Genomic DNA, 18663 nt, shown 5'->3' with positions numbered 1-18663 from the left:
TCAGTGCATTGACCATTCTTCCCCTTCGCTGGGCCTTTCCATTGAGTTCAGCAGCACAAGTACCAGTAACAAGCACAGTGGTCCTGCTTCGTCAAAATGCTCCATTTACTTCAGATGTTGGGAAATCAGGTTTAGTTCACTAAGACCCTCCACGTGCTTACAGTGACTTCTGTATCTAAATACCTTGCTGAATGAGGACTGGTGGGTCAGATCAGGAAAGGCAGGACAAAACCCACACCCCGTGTCCTACTGCAGTGCTAAAAGGGGTGTGAGAGAGGAAGATGAATCCCTTCCTTTCTCCCCTTGTATAGTATCTGATTGCATCTCATGATAATCCCCTTCCCCTTACTTGCACTCATGTAATTACTCAACATTTCTCTTTGGTGCTGCTTCTGGAGACTGGCACTGTTGAAGCACGTAGTTCAGCTCTCCTATTGACCCTCTGGGGGAAAGATAGGAAGAAACACTGAAATTAAACATAGGTGGGGTAGAAATGATAATTATGTTGGATCATAGCTTCCACTGATCTAATTAATGCCACCTAGGTTGTGGCTTGTGCAACTGCCTTGATTTATTGGTTATATCCGCAGTAGGCAAAAATTTCTTAGAATGACGTTTTTGCAGAAGGCCCGTGGCTCTGATACACAGTGTGATAGAAGTCATATTTCATGAACATCATGCTGCATAGTTACAGTATGTACAACAGTTTGAAAGATGCCTGTTCTGTGATGCTCCTTAGAGGTGCTATAAACTAGTGATCCAGATAGGATTAATAATGTAGTCTGTTCAGCCCAATTAATGCGTTTCAAGCTAAAATCCCTTCATGCTGATCTTAAAAGCACGCTATACTACTGATTCTGGTATAACAAGACAGAAATAGCAGATACAGAAATAACCAAAAACAGAATTGCCCGTGATCCCGGTGCCTACCCACCGTTCATATAGCTTCACCAAGGAATCTTTTCAAGAAAATTCATAACACACGTGCCCCTTCTTTCCAGGCAAAGTTGGGAAGATGCACTGCACAAAGATCAATTTTTATACTATTTGGGCACTAATTGGGCACTCGTGGGTGCGCAATTATGCAAAAGGCTGCCCCCAACCTGAGGGGTTCACAATTAAGTGAGAAAGATGGGAGTTCCCAGAATTAAGTAACAGTAAAAGATGACTCTCTCATGTAAGTTCCAGCTTATGTATTTGTTTTATTACTCAGGATATGTCTGGATTTTACAGCTGAGTATGTTAGGAATTTAGTTACAAGTTGAAACCGCTATATAATGCATGGCTATAAAGATCAAAGGTTGCAAAACCAACACTGGAGAGCCAGGTCCTGTTCTTCCAAGGCCCATCAATCATGACTTAGTTCTGGCCCATCTCACATGATTTTCCACCATGTGCTGACATTCAGATAAATGTTTACCCATAGCAGTAGACCAGAGACGCCCACAACTCTTATGCTAAGTATTCCTATAGGTTCCTGACAGCACTTCTCTTTTTCTGTTTACTCTGTATCTCTTTTTCTTCCTCAGTTTTTTTCTTTACTTCACAGTCGATAATTTCTGGTATATGGCTTCTGCTAGTGGCACAGCAGGAGTTCTCTTTTCTCCCACGTTTACAAATGTCAAGATCAATATAAGAGCAAGATAAAGAATACCAGTTTACTCTTTGTGGTCCCCCCCTTAGGTATCTGCTGATGATCATGAGATTTGTACTTGCTGAGGTTCTGCAACCCTCTGCCAGCCCATGAAGCAGAAGTAAGGCAGACACCTTCTGGAACCAAAACAAAGGCTTTATCCACTGAGCCTGACCACACCACCCTACCAGGTAGGTCACTGAAGGAAGAGTTAAGATGAAGCAGACTCCTTTTATGCTGCTGTTACCAGTGTCTGTGACCTTGGGCAAATCCCATCTTTCTTTCTCACTTAATTGTGAACCCCTCAGGTTGGGGGCAGCCTTTTGCATAGCTGGGCACCTGTGAGCCCCATTCTTATGGGGCTTCTTATTTTTGCTATAGTATAAAAGTTGATCTTTGTGCAGTGCATCTTCCCAACTTTGCCTGGAAAGAAGGGGCACGTGTGCTATGAATTTTCTTGAAAAAGATTCCTTGGTGAAGCTAATATGAACACTGGGTAGGCACTGGGATCACTGGCAATTCTGTTTTTTTAAGTCTCACAAAATGGATTTTCCCCCAAAATATTCAACCTGCCAAAAACTAAAAAAAGATTCATTTTGTCTGAAAGAAAATGTTTTGTGTGACCTGAAATGAATTATTTTATTTCATTCCTTAGTTGTTGAAGTTTTAAAATTTATTTCAAAAAAGAAAATGAATTTCAAAGTTAAAACTTTTTGAAGGGAGAAATCTAGACTTATCTCCAGGAATATCCAAATTAAATATTCAATGAAAATTCAATGAAAATGAGCATCTGTATGTTAGATTTAGCATGAGAATGCTTGTTCTTTTTAGGTTTTAGTTTTGTCTGCTCTGGAGACAAACTTTGAAAAAGTCAGTAGCATAAAATGTGTTAGTTGGTTAGCATTTTAGGGGACGAGAAAAGTTTTTGACCTGAAATTTTTACCCGTTTCCCTTCCTGAGGGAACTTTTTGTGGAACTCCAAGGAGTAGACTGAATCTGTAGTCAATCGACATTTAAGTTATAAACTTAGAAATGAGAACTAATCTGGATAGCTGTTCAGAATAACTGATTTATTTCCTTCCTAGAAAGTCTGTTTCTGTAGATCCAAGTTCAGTTTTCTCACCCCTTGATTCTCATTAGTTTTAAGCATTATTAGAAAGAATAGTGATTAATGTAATTTGCTTATTATTTTGGCTGTTATTGTCATGGCTAGACGGTCAAATGGCTGTTCGACAATGAGGATCTAGAGTTAAGAAATGATTGGTGACTCTAGATACTTGTTTTTTCACTGTCTTATTTTTGGAGACCTTTAAGAAGCCTTATTTTTTAAGGCACCTGAAAAAGAAGTCACAGGCAGAATTGTTTCCTTTCCTACCTTGTGCCTTTGAGGGTATAAGAAAGTTGCATCAAAGGGGAAAATAGCAAAACAGGGAAATATGGTTATATTATCATTCTGAAGAAGCATTTTAATGCAAAATAATGTAACAGTTAAAATAAAGCTCATGTTGTGTTGCCTTTGGCTTTTGTAACTATTGGGATGTGACAGGATTTCAACTTTTCATGGCACGCCAAAAATATTTCTTAACATAAAGTTACTTTGACTAGCTAATGTAATTATGCCCATTACTCACAAGGATTCCACTTTGTCCTGCACTTTGTCTTATTAACGTGTTTACTGCTAGTGGGAGCTGGGGCCAGTGTTGATATCAGCATTCAAAGGATGTTTGTTGCTGCTGCTGTTCACCCCTGAACAGTGCGCTGGAGTTTTTGTGGAGGAGGAGGGGTAGGTGTCTGGCTAGCTTGAGGGCTGGGAATGACAGGAACTGCCTGGGTAGGGCAGAGTGGGGGTAAGAGGTAGGATTTGAGCCAGCAGGTGCTGCTGAGCTAAGGCAGAGGCAGGCAAGCGTGGCTCTGCCAAGGTCTGTTGGGTGAAACCTCTATGGAGCCAAGAGATGTGCCCCGAACTGGAAGGAGCCCTCATGTTAAAGGTGATTGAGAGTGGCTGGGATTGTTGGGCTAGCTTTGGTTGGGAGCATCTTTGTGCTGGTCCTCAGGGTTATAAGGTTATGGTGAGGGCTAGAATTGGCTGCTGGGTTAAATTTATTGTCGGCTGCAGTGGGCCGCTCTGTCTGGATTTCCACCAGAAGCTGGCAGGGATTTGGATTAGAATTTGGCCAATTGGCAGACCTGGCTAAGGATTAGGTTGTATAGCTTTGGGTGGGATTTTTAAAGACACTCAGCTGAACACCCTTTAACTTGTGAGAGGGCAGAGTTAAGCAGGTTTTGAAAAACCTCACCTACAGGGTTATATAATGGGTCATATCATAGGTTATTTCTCCCACTCGGTATCCATAACTTCTGAGGGAGCTGCTTTTCTATCTGTCTTCTCAAGACAGAGCCTAGGTCTCCAGGATATACATCCCCTGTTAGTGCAGAACCACGAGGGCGCACATCTCCCTGCCTTCCCAAGTAAGGGCATGGGCAGAAGCAGAGACCTAGAGCCTCAAGTTGATTGAGTCTGTGCCTGCCTCTATAACTACGCCTGGCTTCCTCTGACCCACATTACCTAACTCAGCTGGTATTTCCTTCCTCATATTCCTTCCCTTACATGTATGTATCTCACCTGCTTTAGTTTAACTGGCTGCAGTGGGGGAGCTGGGGAAACGCAGTATCCTAATGCTGCCCCCACTTCTGCCCTTCTCCCTGCCTGGCTTAGAGCGACACTGTGTAAATGGAATTTTTAACATCAAAAGTTTCAATTACGGCAGGAAATGTCAGGCCGACAGAGTGCAACTGTTCCAGGTTTCCCATAAGGAATACTCCCACCCCTACTATTTACCCATATGGAAAAAACAACCTCCGATGGTATTTTTTTAAGTTCTCAGGTAAACGGAGCTGAATGGTATCATCACATACACAGCAGTCTTTCTACAGGAGATGAAAAAGTGTAAATCATAGCACAGGGTCCAGAGCCTTTACAGTGCCTTTTTCATGAAAGAAAATCCTGGGATACAGGCTAAGTGCGAAGGGGGCTGCCTGAGAGGCGGATTAGCCTCTAGCAAGTTAGCAGTCTCAAGGAAAGAGGAACAAGGTGGAAATGTTGATCTCAGAGTGAGCGATCTTGTGGAAGGCAGCATAAAGAGCAGCCCATACCATAGCACTGGAGAAGCTGAGTTTCAGAAGAAAGAGTGCCTTGCTGAGGGTGCTTTCTGGAAGATGCGAGTCATCAGTATAATGACCACTAGAGAACTCTGCAGTGCAACTGGTTGGACAGAGAGGCCTTAGAAACATCACTTTCCAAAATAGGTGTAATATTAAGCACACAGCTTTTAGGGAACAGGTATGACCCATGGTGCAGGTGAGCAGCTTTATTTTAGAGAATGGATGCCTTCTCTTTGACCTCTTTTTATTTCAATAGTGTTCATGGCTGAGAAATACAACAGGAATCTTGCCCCTAGTAGATTATCTCACGCTATTGTAGTGGCTCCCAAAAATCTGGATCATGATCATAAAAACATGAAATACTTTAGGCTGCAAGGGACTTCTAGAGGTCATCTAGTATCCAGTCATCCTGCTCAAAGCAGCTTGCTGAGGGCCTTGCCCAGTCAAATTTTGAGTATCTCCAAGGATGGAGATTACGAAAGCTCTCTGGGCCTCTATCCTAGTATCTGACCATCCTCTTGGTGAAATAGCTTTTCCTTATGTCAGAATTGTCTGTATTCCAACATCTGTGTGTTGCTTCTTGTCCTGTCCCTGTACACCTTCAAGGAGAGTCTGACTCTGTTGTCTCTGTACTCTCCCTTAGGTAGCTGTAAATGGGAATAAGATTTCCCCTTCACCTTTTCCTCTGCAAGTTGAACAAAGGCAGTTCGCTCAGACTCTGCTTGGATGTCATTTGTTCCAGCTCCTGATCTTCTTGGTTGCCCTCCACTGGATTCATCCAGAAAACGTATTCCCAACATGTTTTGCAGGTCAAGCTCAGCTTTTATTGGAAGAAACAGAAAGTCAGTGTGCTACAGTCACACAGCTGTAAGGCTTTTACCATAGCCTCAGAAATGTTCACTGGTCTCTCGTCTCACAGTACGGAGCCACTGCTGTAATGGATAATACAGCTGATTAATGAATTCACTACCACTCATGTAGGGACTCCATCATTTGTCTCAAGCAGGAACAGGTCATGCTTTTAATGATGGTGTTCAAATTGTGTGATTGTCTTGGACATACTGGTTCTTGAAATCGCAACTGGGACTTCCAAAAAAGCCTGAAGAACTTTGGTGTTCAAATTAAGTCAGTAAATGTGGTAAGGAATTTGACACTTAAATCACCTGGCTCTTTTGGATAATTGAGTCTATCCCAAAGTCAGGCTCAATCAGCTCTTTGTCCAGCAGAATAGCTGTTGCTGTTGAGATTTCAGAAGTGTTTAAGATCTCCAGCCTGCTAAGCAAACTGTTTCCTAATGGGAAGTGCCTGGCTTCATGTGTGCTGTATGTACAGATTGGCACTTATTTACAAGAGGGAAGTTTTCATTGAGTGAGGTCAGTTAGAAATGTCATATGAAACCTTATTGTGTTTCTATGCAGAATGGCACATAATCATAGCACAATACAATATATTTTGCAGATGTGGTGGTAGAGTGCTTCTGGTTAGGGTAAGTGGGAACACAAGAATTTCATTTAATGGAAAAGTGAGGTTTCGAAATGTGTTTTTATTCCATATGAAGAGGAAAACATGGCCTATTGAAATGTTTCATGAAATGAAAATGAAAGAGAAGGAGAACTTTCTAAAAATAGCTGTTCGCTTGGTGGTTAAGGAATTCACCTGGGCAGAGGGAGCTGTGCATCCAAATCTCTGCTCTCTGTCACACCGAGCAGCAATTTTTACCTGCATCCCCTATTAGGCACTAGAGATTCACACACTCTTTTTCCTCCCGAAGTTGTATGCCAGACTTGAGGAAATGGCATATCTAAGGCACAGGGAGTAGTCTGATAGATGGGGGAAGAAGGAGAAACATAGAAAGGTAGTGATGAGGATGCAGGAGGAATATTCAGAGGAGTGCTGAAATAACAGTTGGCTGCTTAAAAACCTCAGCTAGACATGGGCAGGTAAATTAAGAGACAAAGGGGATTTAAAAATAAAGTAGCAGACATGGAGGCAAGACTGGAAAGTTTTGCAGGAAAGGATAAGCAGAGATTGGTAGAAGTCTCTCAAAGAGTAAGAACTAGAAATGAAATGGAAGACAAAATGAGAGGAGAAAGGGAAGCAGAGAGGGGAGAAGGTTGCTGTATTCAGGTGGTGAGTGCTGCAGGTCTGTGGCCATGGCTCTGAGGGGACAGGTTTTTGAGGTGCTGTGTAGAAAGAAATGCCAGTGTTTGACCATTCCTGTGTGCTGTGGAGAAGGAAGATAAGACATCAGGGCTAGGTGCACCTCTGAGTAGTGAAGAGGGCTATGTCCTAAGGAAGGCTCAGAGATATTTGCGATGTGTTGTATTCACCATGTTACCTGGGAAGAAGGGGAGGGAACAGAGTTAAAAGTCAACAAGCAGGTCTAGCCATGGATTCATCCAGGGGCTTTCTCCTTATCACCTTTAGCTGGTCCGTGCTTGTGCCTCAGTCAGCTCTGCTCTAGGTCTGGAACGGAAGTGGCTTACTAGCACCTGTGTGAATAAGTCTGCCTGTTTTCTACCTCTGCATGGCCCTGTGTGACAGTGATTTTCCAACTCTGCAGATACTAGCTTGGGCTCCTTAGCGTTGCTCTCCATGCAGGCATGCCCAGGGAGACATGCCCATGGGAGGGCCATGTAATAAACTGAGGAGCAGAAGGAAGGACACGAGAAAGGATGGGGGAAGGCATCCTGTGAAATCTTTATCTTCAAATATCTCTCTAAGTTTAGTAGACATCAAGGGTCTTTTTTTTTTTGAGAAGCTTATTAGCTACGGAAAAAAATGTAGCACTATTCCCTATGATGTAAATCTGTATAGATTTAAATTGATGGGACAAATTTGCAACTTGTGTAAACAGGCATAGCTCCATGAAGTCAGTGAAGTCACACCAAATTATATCAGCTAAGGATGTAACCCATCATTTTTAATGGTATCGTTCTTTCATACAAGGAAAGGCAAGGAAATGGGGGTATGTGAGAGAGAAATAACATAAAAAACCAGCACAGGATTTACAAAATCTTGGCCATCACCTTTCACAGTCTCTGCATGGAAACCATCTGCATGTTACAAAACACTTTCATGTCTAACATACAAGCTCTGGGCTCTCCTATCTACTGAATGGTACATTCACAGGGCATTGCTTCTCTGATGTCAGCTGCCCTCACTGGGAATAGGCAAGCTGAATATTGCTCTGAGCAGCTGAACATACACCACCTGCTGATTCCAATGAGTTCATTCTGCTTGTCTGCAAATATAAAATATTGAAAGGGTTGCAATTATTGTTCCTTTGGAGACATTAAAGTTTAGAAGCTGCACCTGTAATTATACCGAGGAATCACGTAGTTTTCTAAGTTCAGAACTATACTGGGTGAAACACTGGCCGGTAAATGCAGGAGACAAGCAGAGATGTTTGCAAAGGTCCCTTTCTCGACTTTGTGTGTAAGTGTAAGATCTTGGCTAACTAGTTCTGCTTCAAGCCTTTGTGGTAGAGCAGCACTTCTTGTGCACATGGGGAGGTCTTGATATTCTTTTTGCTTATTGGCATTATAGTAACACTAGACGGTTTGCTGTTCTAGGACCAGTTGGAAGAGGTAGCTTTGAATAAGGCAAAACAGGTGGGCAAGGATAAGGGACAAGAACAGGGCCAATTGTGTGCATAAAACCACTATGCTTTTAATTTGTTGCAGCAGCTCAGCATCTGACTGCTCTCTTGGGATGGGACCTGCATCTGAGCTAGAGCTAAATGCTCTTTGCAGCTGTTAGAGAATGATACGAATCTCATCCCAAGTTAGGCATTTGCTGTAGGCCAGGTGATTTAATACCCAGAAGTCCCTGTCTCACTCCATTAACTCAGGTGGGTGCTGAATGTGGCTGAGCAGATGTACATATCAACGCTGTTGGCAGTTTGGTGAGTAAAGCCCATCCTTTGCTCCAAGGCAAGTGGTGATCAGGCTGGCTTCTGGAGAAACATAAGAAGTCCATGAGTGAAGCATGAGATAAATCTGGTTGAAGCCCTGCTGACCTCACTTTAGCCTATCACAGAACTTGTGTCAGTATATAACACAGAACTGTGCATTTGGAGAACTGGTTCTGAAATACTCAGGTACCTTCCACCCGCTGCCAACCTATTGACCGGGGTCACATTGTTTCTAGGAGACAGTTACGGTAGAATAGGCAAAGAGAGCCTCTTGGCATTGCTGGAAGTGGTCAGCATCGTACAGTTTGTGAGAAATCTTGTTTGCTGTTCCTTGCCAAACCCCATCTCTGCAGTGAGGCCAAATTTAGCAATGACATCAGTGGCGATATGCATTAAGTATCATTAAAGCAGCAGAGTTAACACTATGGATGGATTTGACCCAGAGGGAGAGCGTTCCCTTTTGATCTGCTGTGCAGATCTTTTGCCCTCGATGTGTGGATCTGTACGTCTTGCTTGTTCCACACGCTGACATCAGTGGAAACTCTACGTTTAGGCAGGTGCAAAATATGCGGTACTTAGATGCATCACAGTGATAAGGGCTCTGAACTGCTAATCTTGGAGGAAAATTCCCCATCCTGCTCCTACCCTACTATTTAATTTTGTGTTACCTAGCAAGAGGGGATGATTCTATGATGTATCTACTTCTGAGATCACTGATTTTTCTGTATGGTGAGACTCGCTATACCCATATGAGTCATTTAAAGAGTTCAATTAGTAATTTATGAAACTAATTAGCAAGATATTAAAGGTCTAGTGAAATGACGTGCTGCTCAAGTGATCTGATGAAGGACTTGTAATGCAACCTATACTATCAGATAGGCTAATAATAAACTGATTCATTCAAAAGAAAATAGTAATTCTGAGGTTACCAACCTCTGCCATAAATACAGAACTGTAGCAGGGCTAGTGCTATATGATGTCAGAGCGCAAAGGACAAGGGTTTTTATATGGGAATGGCAATAGCTTATAGGTTTGCAAATAGGGGTGTATGAAGAAGGGTCACTAGTTTTGTGTAACTCATTTACTTCCACAGAACTTTTTAAGGCTGCATCTGGGCTACAGTTGGGTTATAGCTCATGTCACTGTGGCTGGGCTAGCTTTAACCCATAGTTTGGGTGTTGGGTGCGCGTATACCATCAGCAATACCCGCATTATCCGTCAGATATGCCCATTGTAAACCCTCAAGCTCACCTTGGGAGCCCTCCTCAGCCTGCCTTTGGGGAACCTGCAAGGCAGTTGCAGGAAGGGAAGAGAGAAGAAAAGTGCACTTGGTGCCCCAGTACCTTTGGCCAAATCTTTCCTTCTTCCAGGCTGCTTGACTTAGATGTGGGTGCAGTCTAATGTGTACTCCAGTCCAGGCCAGTCCTCTGAAAAGATCCTGAGCTCTTCTCTTCCTCAATGCAATATTGAGACTTTGAGCCCAAGCTACAGCCAGGCTAGCAGCCAGAAATGTGGACAGAGAGCAGGTAAGTCACAGGGCTGGGCATGCTTGAACTGATTTGAATCCCACTCATTGCGCAGTGATGTAGAAATAGCCTTGGATTATATTTTAAAACTATTTAGCCCTGACCCACATCCCAGTGAAGTCAATGAGATGTTTGCCAGTGACTTAAATGGGCTCTGGAACAGGCCTGCAATGTTACTAGTGCCTTCAAATACTTCCTTCACCTGTAGGATGAAAGTCCTCCTGAGTCAATGGGCCTCCTTACTTCTTCCTCCCCTCTCAGTTTCCATGGGCCCCTAGCATGGGAAACTCAGCCTTATTCATCTTTGTATTTCCATGTCTCTGAATCAGGCAGGTTCTGGGTATGTTCCATATAGAAGCCTGTTATCTTTTCAAGTGGCAAAAAAGAGGGGATTTTTCCATAGTCACATAGTTTTTCCACAGAAATGTATTCATGAGAGTTAACTTGCCCAAACTATGTTAATGTATGTGGTTGGCTTCTGTGCCAATTTTCATTGTGAATAAGACGCAAAATAAAAGGGCTCTTGTGTCTCCCTTTCCTCCTCCCTGAATCCCTCCCATAATTTTTGAGTTCATAAGCCCATTTTGTATGCGAATCAGATCAGGAGAGGAAAAAGCAGAGGGGATTACTTTTAAACTGTGCCTTGGCTTTAAACTACTGATAGTCACATTAGAATTATGAATGAACCAAGAAGAGGTTAATACAATGGGGCTGAATCTTATAGTTGGTATAAATGAAGATAACTCTGTTTGCCCTGAGTGAGCCTTGCTGATTTTCACCAAAGGAGGACATGGCCTTTAGCTTATTAGGGTCTCTGTTCATTGCTGCATTGTTATTCTAAGGCATTGTCAACTGATGAGAGAAATGTTGTCTCTTTAATGCAGAAGTTCAACTTTAGCTTGATAATGTCCTTTCAGAGCATGCACCATGGATTACCAAGGCATACACAGAACATCAGTTGAATTTAGGCTGCTCTCTTAGCCAGATGGCTATGAAACATTCATAATACAAGCTGCAGTTATTATGAGCCATTTGTTTTCGGTGCATGTCCTGACAAGCTGCTGTTATTAAGTTTCAGTGTATTTCTGTTAATGTTACCTACCTATTTTCATTCCTGCATGCTGTCACACTGAGCTGGTTGGCGTGGTCTTGGGAACTGGGCTTCAAGGCTCCTCCCTATGAAAGCTGCCAGCTCATTTATTTGTTTCTTTCCAGTGGTTCAAGCTGGTGCGTTATTCAGAAACTTCTGAAAGAGCAGGGTTGGGTAAACCTCTGATTCAGTTCATTTGAAAGCACCCTTGAAGTCCTCCTCCTCCACATCTTGCCCTCTTGTGGCTCTGAAATAGGGTTGATGAGGCTAATTTGGAGCCTGTTTCTGAGAAATCATCAGTGCTGCTGCTCAAAATGTCCCTGAACTTGAAGGTTTCTGTCCATTCTTGCAGCGCTGTGGTGCTTCCACTTTGGAGCGTGAGTCTCCTTGATCTTTGTTTCTCAGTACTAGAGGCTAGAAGTGCAAGGGAAGAGGGGGCAAATACAGCACGAGTGGTCAGATGTGAAGGTGAGGTGGTGAGAAGTTCGCTTGTACTTTATCCTGATCCCAACATTACTGTGCATGGCAGTGGTTGCCTAGCCAAACTGTGTGCTCCCAAAGGCTGCTCAGTTTTGCAAAGCCCATTAACTTTGCGAATGGTAGGAAGGGTATGGGAGATCTCAAGGGAGCTCTGACCGCTCACTGCTTTTGATCTAGCTGAGGTTGTTTCCCTATTTAGTCGCAGAAAGCGCTGTGGTGCAGGAGCTGCTGTCTGGCTCTAGGCTGTTGGCTGGCAATAGAATCCTCCTTGGATGGGTTGCATTAGATGGGGTGGTTTGACTGATAACAGTAGGCTGTATTCAGCCCTGTAGAAAAGCCACTGATGTTGCTTCAGCTACGTTAGAGTATGGACACAGCATAGACCCTGAGCTGCTGCCTCTGTGTGGTCCACGAATGGGTCCTAAAAAGGGTGGAGCGCCCTTCTACATGCCTAGGCCAAAGGCCAGTGACAGCAGTGTGCAAAGTGATTATGTGTGACTGGAAATACTTGGTATCCAAGTGTCATTCCTGAAAAGGCACTTAGGTTTTGGAAGTAATGTACAGATTAACCAGTGGACTAAGGAAGCTATTTGTAGAACATATTTTCTGCAAACCAACTCATTTGGTTTGCCAGTTTATGGCACTTACATTAACCGCCTGCATACTTTTTCTCTTGAATATGACAGAAGTCACGTTAGCATCCAAAACAGTGTAATCTTGAGATTGGCTTTAGAAATTCTGAGATTTAATACCTGGGGTTTATTTTATTTTTTTCCTTCTGGCTTTTGCCACATCCATTTGAGGTGCTCAAGTTCCTGCATTCATGGGCAATAAAAACTGACTTTAGGTCAAAGATGAAGTTCCCAGGTACATGAGAGTATTTTAGTGGAAAACCACTACATGTGGTACAACTCACTATAAAACCGTAGAAGTTGGTCACTGGAGAAATCAGGCAACACGTAGTATTTGAAGTAATGATTCACAATCCAAGGAAAGCCTTTTATTCATTCACAGCTGAACACGTAGCAGACAGATCTAAATTACTCTTTGTTACAGTGGTGGGTGCAAGTCCCTTAGAAGCAGTGCATGCCCCAGAAGTAAGAGGGCATTCACAAGGTCTTTAGCTTCAGCAGCTCCATCAGCCTCCTGCATTGTCACCTACACCTCCTTTCTGACTTGACCACTTGAACCAAGGTGCAGTCCGTGAAGGGGACACTCTCCTTTTGTTGGATCTCAGTTGTTTTCATTTTAGCTGGTGCTTTTTTGGAAAGGGAGGGAGAGGAATGAATGCATGGTAGTTGTTTTGTACTGGAGAGCATGAGAAATTTCCATCACGGTTGCTGTCTGCTTAGGGGAACCTATGTTTTCCTTTTCCAGCCTGCAACAAGAAGCAAAATGTCTGGCAAGCAGAAACTAGATTATTTCAGAAAACCCCTGCTCTCCTGTCCTTTCAAAGAAGTGCTTTTACAGTGATATGAGACTATCCAGTCCTGCAGTCTTCTTTCCCTCGGCTTTGGCTCTAGCCTCCAATGTGCCCATTCATCCCTGGGAAGGGGGCCTTCTTTTGCATCGCAGGTGTTTATAACTAGGTCAGCCGTGTATTCATTCAAAAGGAGCCAGTGCCTCGGGCTCAGCTGAAGACCCTGAGCTGCCCTCAGGAGAACAGACAAGTGGACCCACTCGCCCATCTTCCTCCAGGATTTCTGGTACTAGGGCAAGGCTGCCAGTAGCGTGTTTAGAATACATTTTCCAACTGTGAAGGGAGAAAGGTTTTCTTTGCAATCATATGTAAATTGTTGTGGAAACGGAGAGTAATACGTTCTTGTTTCGAGAATTGTCACAAATGCTTGGTTTTGAGGCCAGCCATTCAGCTCTTATTATCTCTAGGAATCAAGATGTTTATCTTTCTAAATTATTGCAGTGTGTCTCAGGTATTTGAATAGGTGGTTCTTCCTATTTGTGAAAAAAAAAAAGGAATCAATCTTTGTTTCCCAAACTATCAAAAGCTTATTAGCCTCGGGCAGATCTTTTTATCTGCAAGGAATAAAGCACATTTATCCAGATCTTCAGCCAGTATAAATCAGTGTAATACCCTTGGCCCATTATTTTTCCTCATGCAGCTTCTCTTGAATGGGATTTAGGCTGCGCATAAGCATCTCATTGTCTTAATGAGTCCAGTTTGAAACTTAGCAGAGCAAACATTAGCCCCAGCTCTTGGAGTAGTTGCACCCTGGTCTCATTGCCTGCAGACTTGATGGAGTGAGGTTATGAGCCATTTCTCAAATAGTCAAACAAAGTAGTTGCTTTGAAAGGGTCACTGGAGAAATGAGAGCTCAAGAGGTAAAGCAGAAGGTGGTGGAGCTGAGTTCACATGACCCCAGATCCAAGCAACATGCATACGTTTGCCTCATTTCATGGTAAGGCTGCTCTAGTATTATTTGGTGTTTACAGCAGAGCTTCCCCAAAGGCAGTGGGTGCCTGGGGGAGCTACTGAAGGTTTAGGCTTCCCAGTTTCTGGGTTGAATTGGCTGGTGCTCTGGCGAAGTGGAGTAAGTCTCCAGAAAATCTGATTGCCACATAAAATCAGCCTCATTTTCCTTGCAGAAGAAATCTACAACTTCCACTTGCAATTGGTTAGATTGATTTAGGGACATACAGTTGACAGTTATAACGTCCACAGAGACAAGACCTCCCCCACCAAACCCCAAAAGATGCACCTCTAGAAGAGGATGAGGGCAGTAAACGAGGCAGGTTCACGCTGTTTCAGGGTTGTTGGGAAAGCGGGTCCCATGTCGGAGGTGCAGCTACGCTCCCCGGGAACAGGGGTGCAGGTGGGTGCCGGCCTGTGCCCAGGCGATGAGGTGCTCACGGGTGCTGCACCCTCCTGAGGGGTGTGGGGGCAGTGGGGCGTGGGGGCAGCGGGTGCTGGCAGCCCTGCGTGTGCTCCCCTGCACCCAGGAGGAATTCGGGCTGAGCCAGCGCAAATACCCCGGCAGCTCCCAGCCCGGCATCGCCCCTCCATGCCCCCCAGAGCAGGACCGTGCCTTAAAGCCAGGGCAAGCCCTCATGTATCCACAGGTGATTTCTTTAGGGGCTGAGGGGTATGAATTCCAAGCTGGTTACCCCTTTGAGCTGAGTTCAGGTTGCTACAGCTCTGGGCTTTCCCCTCTGCCCACCCCCTCCTCCCTTTTTCCTTTTTTATTTTAAGGGCGTGGTATATTTTGTAAGTTTTATGTTTATCAAGAAGTTGATTGTGTAAATAAAACTGTGGCCTTGTGTGCCAAATAGCTGGGTTATGATTTCCTGGAGGAGAGCCAAGGCGGTGTGTGGGAGCATGCCAGTGTTAATATGTTCACTTTGCTCAGAAATACAGCATGTGTGAAGCACCGAGGGAGGAAGCTCTCTGAGCCCTGGCGCTAGTTAACCCTTCCCAGGGCACAATCCTGTCCGCTCCACTGCCAGGCTTTCCCCTAGCAGTAGTTCAGAAACAGTCTGTGCATTCACCAGCAGAAAGGGCTGAGGCTCTAATGGACTTGCCTGGAGCCCGTCCAAATCAACATGAGACTTCACAGGGCTTGGGATACCACCCCAATTTCCCTCTCATGTCAGGAGCCTGGTGTTTTCTTGAACTGGAGTGTGTGAAGCCTACGTTGCACAAACCTCAGAGGGGCCTCAGAGAGAGGCCAGGTCGGGCACGTGCAGCGGCGATGCCAGGGGAGAGAACAAGAGCTTAGGGTAAAGAAGAATCAGACTTGCTGACTGTAATGACTTTATTCCCTGTTTACTGCTAAGTGCTATCCAAAGCTTACCCTGTTTCTGTCCTGCAGAGACAGGCGCTATTTTTCTCTAGTGGCTACTTGAATAGCAGCCAGATCACTGAGCAGTTTGAGAATATTTTCTGCACAGGGTGGTGCTCCGGTGAGGGAATCCTCGCATCACTGAAGTCAATAGGAGGTTTGCTACCGGGCTTTGACAGCGCCAGAATTATGCTCTGGTTGTTTTTGTTGCTTTTCCCCTAGAAATAATACAGTCCCTGTTTCAGAGCAGTTCATATCTCCTTCCACGCATCTTTAGGTCATTACATTCTGAAAGCATTTAAAATGAATGAATGCAGAAAATGTTGTAACCTCTCACTTTACACCAAAAAGGAAATCATGAGTCGGCTACTTCTGCAGACAAAGCAAAAGTCCCAGGGATGCATGAAAGAACTTCATTTTACCAAACAGCAGGGAGTAGAATTAGATGTGTTATAGTAGAGTGGGGGTGGGAAGTATGTGTGCGGAGGGAATTCTTGCAACTCAGACAAAAATAGTGACTTCCATTATTTACTTACCTAAGCCGGAAACCTGCTTGCATTTCAGGCATTTATTGTAATTCCTTACATAGCTGGGGATGATAAGCCCCACTAACTAGTCATTGCATGCTGACTGAAAATGATAGTTAATGTACACTGTCTACCCAAACAACTTTCTTCTTTAACCCTTCCAATCCTGCTGAGTTTTTTTGCAGATAATATTGCTGTCGATCAGTCTCACCTCAACCCTCAGTCTTCATAAAATTCAGGTTAGCGGAACTCTTTGATCCTAGTCTAATCTATATGGGAGACTTCTCAGAGCAGTTCACACGTCTAAGATACAATGACAGTTATGGCTCAAATTTCAAAGGAATCAAAGGGAGTCATTTGGCTGACTTCCACTGAATGTCTCTGAAATTTGGATGCATAACTCTTATGTGTTCCTTGAGTATTGTGGATACTGTGGTTTGAGCCTATTAATGATCCTGAACCATAGCCTGTTGCAGGCAGTGGAATTCTTTTCTTTTGTGCTCTATTCTGTATTATCTAGGCCCAAATGCTGAGAAGAAAAAAAGGCTCTTCTCTCAGGAGGGTGTAAGGGAGAGCAGTAAGGCTGAGCAAGAAAGTCCCAATCTGAGGGGAGAGCTTAAACAAGGGGAGCTTACCTCTTCTGGCTGTGCTCAAGTGTGTATCCATGTCTTCCTTCCGACTTCCCGTCTCCCTTCAGCCCTTATGGATTTGCCCCGTGCAGGAACACGCTCAGTTGCCTTGGGCACCCTGCCCAGTGTAAGTTGTCTTCTCTGCGGCTTGCAGCGCATGTAGGCCAGTATGCCCAGTGTTCATGGACTTTGTATGGTGCACCAAGGTCTGGACCTGAGGTCATTGCGGAAATGCCTGGTGGAATTAATTTACTCATTTCATGAAAGCTTGGCGTAAGGGGGAAGAGAAAGACAGAGCTTGCAGTCAGGCTCCTGCCCAAAGCTATTTCCACAAAGATGGGTGTATCACATGACTCCCAGCAGTCTATTGTTCTGGGAATTTGGCAACCGCAAAGGTACACGATGCATATTGATGTTTGGTACCAAAGTTATATAAACGCTACTTGCGCAAGCCTAGCAGCTGATTTTACAAGACATGGGGAAAGACACATCTTTTTCCGAGGGCAGGATTTAGCCCTAACTGCGGTATCTATCCGGTCACGATAAAATAACAATACTTAACAGGCATGTAGTTCTTAGCATCATCAAAGCAATGTACAAGCAGTAACTAATTAATCCTCACAACACCCCTGTGAGGCAAGTATTACTATCTCTATTTCACAGACAGGGATGATGTGACTTTGGAAGGTCAAGTGACTTGTCCAGAGCTAAACAATCTGCAAGAGAGCTCATTAGTTCCTGGCTTGCAGCCACTGCTCAATATACTTGCCCAGCCTATTACTGTATTTTATTATGCAAATCCCCAGGGAAATTAGAAGCCCAAAGCAACCCACAGATCTGAACATGGTGTAGATCTAAACATTAGATCTAAATGCTGGATCCATTTAGTTTGAAATCACTTATGGAGGCCACACAGTAATTTCACTGGATTTTGCATGGTAATTGGGGGGGGGGGGGGGGGGGGAGTGAGTTCCATTGGAAGCCTGCAAGAAAAATGGAGGTTGTGATGATATATGTTGGTGGCTGTCCAGTGTTACCATTATTTGCACAGTCTCTTCTGAGGCTAACAAATAGTGCCTTGCTGCACAGTCTATCACTGAGATCAGTAAAATGACAGAGAAAAATTCTGCCTCAGTTCAGGCAGGTACATTACAAACAGTGAATGGAGATCGGCGTGCCTAGTTCCTGGAAGAGTGTTCAGCCACAAGGTTAATGCTGGCTGAAGAGACAACCCAGGAAAACCAGCTAGTTGCAGTGAACTGGGGTCTAGTTCAGGTACAAAAAATTTTTCAGTATTGGTGAGCTTTGCTCAGAAGCTGGTGTTGTCCAGACAAACTGGCAATATTTTGATGATTCAGAAAATAAGCCAAGCCTAGTTTGGCTTGCACAACCAAAACTCTTCTGGAAATTGCCAGGGATTTTGCATATGCAAGGAAAGGAAAAGATACGCACCACGTAAGGTGAGTATCAGGGCTAGTTCTTGGCTCTATATTTCATAGACTTACAAGTGCACTGCTAGATTTCATGAGGTTGTCATCGTGTCACTGAAAGTTATTTACACCAAGTCATCCTCCAGGAACTGGGTCACAACTTTGTCTTTCTTGAGACTTGGCATTGGTCTCAAGGTTTACTAGAAGCTGAAGAGATGATGCCTCTGTGGGCTGCCAAAGCCAATGTAGACTGAAGGGGAAATGGGCGCTGTGCCACTGGTCAGTGCGTGGCATGTCAGGCTATGAAGGTGATGTGATGGGACTTCCACTGCTTTGCAGCTGGAGCAATTGATGCTGGTAGCCTTTTACACTCTGTACAGGTGTAAATAACTGCCCAGAGGCAAAGCACTGCAGAATCAGGGCCAGATCTTCAGCTGGTGTCAATCAGTGCCTCAGCTTCAATGGGGCTGCAT

The 18663-nt window shown here is 44.1% G+C and overlaps 2 long non-coding RNA genes across 2 annotated transcripts in view; one reads left to right on the top strand and one right to left on the bottom strand.

Annotated features, from left to right (window-relative positions):
• Positions 1–18663, top strand: part of LOC138066884 (uncharacterized) — a 241969-nt gene that overhangs the window by 182754 nt on the left and 40552 nt on the right. The gene's annotated exons all lie outside the window — the stretch shown is intronic.
• On the bottom strand, positions 7693–17102 carry LOC104143459 (uncharacterized). The gene is made up of 3 exons (XR_693918.2): positions 16767–17102; positions 11340–13760; positions 7693–8753 (listed from the first exon to the last, which is right to left on the bottom strand). It is a non-coding gene; the product is annotated as an uncharacterized lncRNA (long non-coding RNA).

This window comes from Struthio camelus, chromosome 3, assembly GCF_040807025.1.
Source record: "Struthio camelus isolate bStrCam1 chromosome 3, bStrCam1.hap1, whole genome shotgun sequence".
Lineage (NCBI taxonomy): Eukaryota > Metazoa > Chordata > Aves > Struthioniformes > Struthionidae > Struthio > Struthio camelus.
Note: the sequence above shows the minus strand (reverse complement) of the source record. Positions and strands in the feature narration are given on the sequence as shown.